We start from the raw sequence: 8,630 nt of genomic DNA on the forward strand, positions 1-8,630 counted from the left end.
GCTACTTGCTTTCTTTAAATCAGCAACTCCCTTGATTTCTTAGCCATTAATAGTTACAACTTAGCCTAAGTATAGTGGTTGAAAAGTACCCTAAGTTTTACAAAATAAGGTACAGGATTTCCAGTAGAAATACAAGTAAAGTTTTAAAAAAAAAAAAAAAAGCTTATTGTTGGGCCCAGCACAGTAGCCTACTGGCTAAAGTCCTCGCATTGCACACGCCGGGATCTCACATGGCGCCAGTTCTAATCCTGGCAGCCCTGCTTCCCTTCCAGCTCCCTGCTTGTGGCCTGGGAAAGCAGTCAAGGACAGCCCAAAGCCTTGGGACCCTGCACCCATGTTGGAGACCTGGACGAGGCTCAGGGCTCCTGGCTTTGGATCGGCACAACACTGGCCGTTGTGACTGCTTGGGGAGTGAGTGAATCATTGGGTGGAAGGTGTTTCTCTCTGTCTCTCCTCCTCTCTTTTTTTTTCCAATAAAAATAAATAAGTCTTTTTAAAAAAAAAAGCTTATTGTCATATAGCTAAGATAGCTAACTTGTAGGCAGAATCAGTGATAAAATAATACCTTCTCAAGTATTTTAAGCTGACTACAATAAATCACACCCCTTTGAAAATAAAGTCACAAAATAGACTTGAATTTAAAGCACAGTGTGATTTCTTTATCATATTAACACTGTTCAGAAGCTGAATCAATTTCTCTCAGTTCAAGTGTCCAAATATTCTGTACCACAAAAGCAAGCTAATTTTCAGTTCATACTATGTAAGAAGTCTCTGGAACTGGACCATCTGCTGTGGGAAGGATGATAAGTTCTGTGCATAAATTTTCAAATTACCTGGGATATTTGATTAATGGATTTTATGGGAGAAAAAAAAAGAGATACAGGAAATCTTACTACATTTGTAAAATGTGGTTGCTTCATCAAACTACCACATTAAATTTCTGCACACACAATTATGTGTATTTCTTCTCTCGTGTTTCAACTCACACCCTTTCTTCTGTGTAAGTTTTTAACTAAGACAAAGGTGCATAACACAGTAGTTTCCCCATACTGCAGGGGTTAGCAAGTCACTGTAAGACTGTAAATCACCTCCGGGAATACAATTCCTACATGCTAAGTGAGAGTAGTTAATACAACAGAAAGAAGTTACACATTTTACCCCAAAGTGTATCCGTAGCCATAGGAAGAATTTATACTGTAACTCTGGTCAAAAGTTTCATTTCTGCATTAAAAAGGAAATTAAAATCTTACTTTCAAGGTCCTCTTATTACAGGAAGTTCACTTTCTAGAGAAGTGCATTAGGAATATTTCAAAACCAGTTTGTGGCCAAGGTCAAGAACCAGGAAGCATGGAATTAAGTAGACCACAATCAGTAAAGCAGGACTTGGTTACCAAGCGTCTGGACAGGATCAGACAGGCAGGGAACCTGCTGAGCATTATGCTTCCTGGTTGTGAGAGCGAAAGCCAATCATTGGGAATCAGATCTGGGACCACAGCAGAATGAGTGAGTACAGAAGGTAGGGACCAAGGTGATTGAAAATGTAGGCATGGAGCTGTCACAAGGCCATGGATTTAAATTATTTATTCAAATTCAAGTTACATTAATATTAAAAAAATATAGCAAAGTGAGAGAGACAGACTAATATGTACAGGTATCATTTTCACTGTTTGAAAAGCAAGGGATACGGCTGCAGTGTTTGTTGTCAATAAACTTTCCTGGGGAAAGGAAAACAACATTTCAGAATCTTATTACCAGGGCCAGTGCCATGGCTCAACAAGCTAATCTTCCACCTTCAAGTGCCAGCATCCCATATGGATGTCAGTTTGTGTTCTAGCTGCTTCACTTCTGATCCAGCTCCCTGCTTCTGGCATGGGGAAGCAGTGGGGAATGACTCATGCCCTTGAGCCCCTGCACCCATGTGTGAGACCTAGCAGAAGTTCCTGGCTCTTAGCTTTGGATCAGCTCTGGCCATTTAGGGAGTGAACCAGAAGATGGAAGATCCTTCTGTCTCACCTTCTTTCTGTAACTCTGCCTTTCAAGTAAAAATAAATAAATCTTTTAAAATTTTTTTTAAATATTAAAAAAGAGAATCTTATTAGCAAAGTGGTAGCACTGAACTATTTGCAAAAGTAGTAAAATGAGCATACATACATGCTTTAACTTTTCCTACATTTAATAATGTTATTAATACATAAAATAAATCTTAGGAAGTTCATTCATTCATTCATTCATCTCTACCTTCAACAAATATCAGGTCTGGATTAAAGAAGTAGACTTGGGGATCATCAGCCAATAAGAGGAAGTTAAACTTTAGATTATAGCAATTTTGCACCATAATTATAACATGGATAAATTCTAGTTACAATAGTGTTAAGTGCTATTAATAAGTTAGTAAAATGAAGACAGGGAAATAACTTCTGTTTCAGCAATATAAAGCTCATTTATGTCTATGATAGGGAGTAATCCTTTCAGTAAAGGAGAGAGAGCAAAAGTCTGGTCAGGGAAGTTCAAGAGTGTGGTAGAAGTTAGAAATTTAAAGTATACCTGCAAAGTCTTCATCTAAAGTGAGAAAAAGAAAAACAAGGTGTGATAGTTTGGGCGAGATAAGTCACAAGAGGGCTTTTAAAATAAAAATGGGAGAACACAAGCATATATATTTTCTAGGTGAGAAAAGTCCAGAAAAGGTAACTGATGATACAGATAGGAGATGAAAAGGGTATGGAGTTGATACCCCCAAGCAGGCACAGATGTGATGTGGGTTCTAAAAGAATGAGGTAGCTCTAGCCAGGGACCAACTATAGCTCTCAATAAATGCTTGAGAGCGAGCTTTAACATACTTGGCATGTTCTTTTCCGGAATTTTTAATATTTTACCATGTGTATATGTGTGTATGTATGTGTCTTCTGAGTTGTTTTTTCAGGGATAATTTAAAATCTAGTTCAGATTCATATGAAGAAAATGAGCAGCTTGAAGGAATGAATTTTCAGTCACCAATATATGCGTGGAAATAAAGCTAGATCCTATGAAAGGAAAATTGGTTTTGGCCTGATACAATTATACAATATCTTCAAATTCAGATATGGATAGTGGAATATCTGATACCAGAAGACCTAAGGAACTAATCCTTGCTTGGATCATTCCTCATTGTAGTTCATGGTGTCCTAAAGCATGAAAGAAAAGCAAGACTGTAGATATTTTTCTCCAAATATTGTATATTCCAGAATGCCTGGCTACATGCAGGCTGATAACATGATGGTGACAAAATGCCATGCATGATTTCCAACATGATAAGCATCACATCATTTCACGAAAGATCATACATTTTTTGAGCTTTTCAGTGAGGAACGTGGGATCAGTTCCTCCCAATGTGAATCACTTTGACATTTAAAGAGTTCACAGTACCAAGTGAAAGGTACAGCCTTCATTGTAAAAAGGAAAATGCTGTAATCCCCATGGAATGTTCTTGGATTTCTGCCATGCAGAGGAAGGGACTTGTAGTGGATGGCAATAAGAATAACTGTCACCAGGTGGTGAGTAGCCAATCAAGCCACTTCAGGTTTGCCATCATCAAGGCCATGAAGTGTCAGTCTCCTCACAGGAGTGTTAGTAAGTCCTGACTACATTCTACCCTCCTCTACACATTGTGTGAGCAAAAAGGATTAAGAGAATCAAGCCCTCCCTTTGCTTATTCCCCAGAAGAGTAAAGTGGACCTGTGTAAATATTTGTTTAAGAAAGATCCTTTCTGATAACCTAAATGAATGCCTTTTCAGAGTAACCGCAGAGGTAGGATTAGAATTGTCTGGGTGGACCAGAAGGAGTAGTTAGAGAAGGGAAGTTGGGTGTTACCATGGAAAGCTGGAATCCAGCTCTACTGGTACGTTAGCCTCTGCCACTTTGGAATCTTTTAATTGCCACAAAGCCCCATTTCTGGGTAAACACAATGGAGCTCATTTTGAAAGGAGGAGGGGAAAGGGCAAAAGACAGAAAAAGCAGCCTTTTTCTTGGGAGAAAATGCTAGGTAAGGGCACTTCACTGACTGAAAAAAGACTTTAAATTCCTCGTATGTAAGGGTTAGTAGGGTTCCTGTACAGTGTCACGTATTTCTTGAGAGAAGACTAATGCCATATCTGAAACCTCCATCAGGCACATGAAAGACCAAATAGATTCATAATTACCAATTCTGAGGAGGCAAGAGGGAACGCTTCCAGTCACTTAGTTAGATACAAGATTTCTGGCTTAAAAACAATTCAATTTTGCCCCCTCTATTTTGCTAGAAATATCTCTGAGAGGAAAGCAGGCCAGCCAGGTTTCATCAGAGCACTTCGAGCCCACAGGCCAAGCTAGCAGCTTGGGCTTAGCTCAGTGCCACTGGCTAAATTTAACACATGGCTTTCTCATTCTTGAGGGCGATGGCGAACAGCAATCAGAGGCACCATGCTCCAGTTCTTTTTAATCCGTTTTTAATTATAACATAAACACAATAGGCACAGCAATAAGAGACTTCTATGGATTGTTCTAGCAGGTATCGGCTTGTTTCCAACTAAAAGACCTGTTTTCATCCTTTTTTTCCCCTCCCTATCCCCTACTCCTTCTTATGAAGGAGCATCTTATTTGAATGGTTCTGGTCCATCTGGTTAGACTAAATTCATTGCATTTCCAAGGCATTTAAAACATCTTAAAGTGAGACTGAACAAGGTAAACCGAGGTTATCCCTTTAAAAAAAAAATGACAAGAATGGAAAATAGGAGATTTTTATCCATTTTCCAAAAGTATTTCAAAATATGGATTTGAAATAACGCATATGCTTTCCAAAAGGTTTATGGATACTACAAATGTGTAGGACAAATAGATTGAGACAAAAACAAACAAGCTCTCATCCGTTGGTTCACTCCCCAAATGCCTGCGATGGTTAACTCTTAGCAAGAGCTAGGACCAAGAGTTAGAAAGTCAATCTAGAATCTAGAACCCAGTTACTGGACCATCACTTTTGTCCACTAAAGTCTGCACTGATGTGAAGCTATGATCAGGGAACAGAAGCAGGTGTCAAACCCAGGCACTCACTATGGGACGGGAGTGTCTTGATAGCTAGATTAAATTTTGGCTCCAGGTTGCATATTTTTGTGAATTTCTACTTCACAGAGAATAAGAAGAAAAATCTAATTTTTAACGTAGCACAAATTATATCAGTTCAAATTTAAATACTTCCAATTTTATCATAGGTAGGGACTATCACATCATTGCTGTGCTATAGTAATCATTACTAATTTATGTGTATATATAAATATATGTATGTATATGTGTATATATATATATAATATTGAATTTTCAGAATGTTTTTAAATTAACATCTTACTTCATTATTATAGTCCCAAAAGATTATATTCTCACTTGAAAGATGAGGGGATAGAAAACTCAAGAGGGCCTGACATAATAGCCTAGTGGCTAAAAGTCCTTGCCTTGTATTTGGGCACTGGTTCATGTCCTGGCTACTCCACTTCCTTTCCAGTTCCCTGCTTGTGGCCTGCTACCACTGTGGCAACTTAGGGAGTGAACAAGTGTATGGAAGATCTTTCTCTATATATCTCCTCTCTGTAAACCTACCTTTCCAATAAGAACAGCTAACTCTTAAAAGAAAAACAAACACTCAAGAGACCAAATGACTTACTAGAGGGTATAGGATAAAAAAAATGGAAATGTCAGCTTTTTGACTCTGAATTTGGTCATTTTTGTGTTAAATATATTGTAACTTCTTGTGTATTTTTAATGTTTACTCACATATTATCTTTTTGCACAAAGTAAACAAGAGTTGGTAACACATTTCTCTAAAGCCAGTTTCCTAGCTATCTCTTTTGTGCTTGCTTCTTTTTAAGAATTTGTGTAAAGAATTCGAGGCAGAGATAACATTTTCACTTAAGATGTGCTTTCTGAGATGAGTCAATCTATCAGGTTCTTAAAACGTAATTCAATAAACTTGGAATCATAATTGCAACTCTTACTATCATTATTTAGATACAATTGAAAAATATTTCTTCACAATTGAGCTTTAGTCTTTAAATTTTATTTTTGTTTATGAAAGGCACAGACAGACAGAAAAACCAAGAGATATCTTCCATCTGCTAGGTTAAGGCTGGGAAGGCATGTGGGTCCCACCTGTTGCCTCCCAGGTCACATGATATCAGGAAGTCAGAATCAGAAACAGAGGGCTCAGGACCCAGGCCTCCCATTACCAGAGACTGGCATTATGAACAACATTTTAACCACTTCACCACAATGTCCCCACCTGTGCTTGCTTTTCAATTAGAAAAGAATCAGAAGCGGTATTTTGGATCTTTTTTTAAAAAGACCTGACAAGATCTGATTGCAAATGCCATGTATACTCTAGGCTGTAATCCAAACAACTTTGGAGGTACCTTTTGCAAGAGAGAGACACATAGGCAAATATTTTTCAGATATAAAAAAAGGAAAAATTAACTGTATGAAGATAAAGGAATTCCTTTCCCTTACCATGTAATAATGAATGGGCAGGACTAGCAAACATTTAAAATTTTCAGAATAATTGCATTTTGGGATGTGAAATTTCAAACTTAGCTTGACCTTTTGGTGTTTCAGTTTGTCTACTTTTGGCAAGAGATTATTTCCTGACTTTCAAGACATCAGGCATCTCTTACCAATGAATATTTTAATTATTCAAATTGCATAAATGACTTGAAAACATATGGAATCAATTTCCCACACAATTTTTATTGGTTAAAAATTTCTGAGCAAAATGGCTTTGCTCTACATAGATTTAGTTTTCTTGAACTTCAAATTTTACAGGCTTTGGAGACAGTCAGATTCCTATTCTAATCCATGAAACTCAGAGTAGTTCACAAGTCCCAGTGCTAAAATATTAACTGCCTCAAATATTCTTTTGCATGCACGGAGATCAGTTTGTAGTTACATATTGTTTTTAATGTCATTATTACTATTTGTCAATCCCTTAACTCACTCATAAACTTTGCAATCATCCCAATATCCTAAAGCATAATTCAAGCATGCTATAATCCATAGAATATCAAAAAGAAATTCAAATTTTATGGGTTGTGACAGTATTCATTTGCCTTTATCATTTCAAAAAATTATCTGGGAGGGCTGGCACAATGATGTAGCAGGCTAAGCCTCTAACTGTGCACCACCATCCCTAACAGACACTGGTTCAAGTCCAGCTGGCTCCATCTCTAAACCAGCTCCCTGGCAATGGCCTGAGAAGGCAGTGGAGGATGGGCCAAGTCTTCAGGCCCCTATGCCCATGTGGGAGACCTAAGAAGCTCTTGGCTCCTGGCTCCAGGCTTCAAACCTGACCAGCTCGAGCCATTGTGGCCATTTGTGAGTGAAAGAGCAGATGGAAGATCTCTCTGTCTCTTCTAATTCTGCTTTTCAAATAAAAATAAGTAAATCTCTAAAAAATAGACTTAATTTAAAACCTATTTGAAAGTTAGACAAACACAGATAAACTCATAGAAATCTTTCATGCACTGATTCACAACATTTGCATTCAAATGTCAATAGTATCCAGAGTTAGGCGAGTTTGAAGCCAGGAACCTGGGACTGAACCCAGGTCTCTCATTTTTGTAAGCAGGGACCTGGTGCTTCCCAGAGCACATAGTAAGAGGAAGCTGGAGTCACCGTGGAATGAGAATTCACCAGGACTGCACCAAACATGTTCCTTGATGTACTTTGAATGACAAAACAAGCCCATTAATAATAAAACTATAGTATAAGACCACCATTTAGCAGTTCCTCAGTGTTTACTGTATTCCAGGAATTCTCTATTATGTGATTTTTACTACTGGTTTTCTAGGTATGAATTTGAAATAATTGGGAAATAGAAACCTAGTGTTCTCTCCCTTATGTATCTATCATTTCACTTAGTACCACAGAGCATTGTCATGTGGCCTATGTGGGATTACAACACTTGGTTTGAAAAAGTTAGTGGGAGGATATTGCAACAACAGTTATGTTGAAATGAAAGTCTGGCATACATGCAAAATCATCTTCCAATTCTTCTCACTTTACAATTTTGTCCCTACTATCATATGTAATTACTAACATCTATTTTATGCTATTATCCCTCTGAGTGATTTAATTTTGTGACACAATAATTTTAGAATGTTATACTTTAATTGATTTTTCAGTTAAAAATGAATCATCAGATGAGAAATGATACAGACTAAACCAAGGTTAATAATTATGCTAGGATCTGGTCACCAGCTTCCTTGTATAATGATTAAGCCCATTAATTTCTCAATGTGGATAGTAACTGGACATAGAATTAAAACTCATGTAGTGTTATTTGCATTTACAATATAATTTCACTATTTGTAGGCTGTGTACTGATGAATTCACCTGATCAGTAAAGTTTACTCATAATTCCAAAATCAGTAATTACAGTGTGCTGCATTTACTCATGAGCATCCCAAGAACAGCAACAAATCTGAGTTGCAGAATGAGACATCCCAGCTGAGAGAGAACAAAGCTACATTTGTCTTTTTGTGTCAAAGACCAGGAGTCTTTGTCAGTCTATTTTGCACTTTTAGCTTCATTTTTTGTTTTGATTCAATGCCACTTATTTATTGGAGAGGCAGAGAAA

This window comes from Ochotona princeps, chromosome 5 (assembly GCF_030435755.1).
Source record: "Ochotona princeps isolate mOchPri1 chromosome 5, mOchPri1.hap1, whole genome shotgun sequence".
Lineage (NCBI taxonomy): Eukaryota > Metazoa > Chordata > Mammalia > Lagomorpha > Ochotonidae > Ochotona > Ochotona princeps.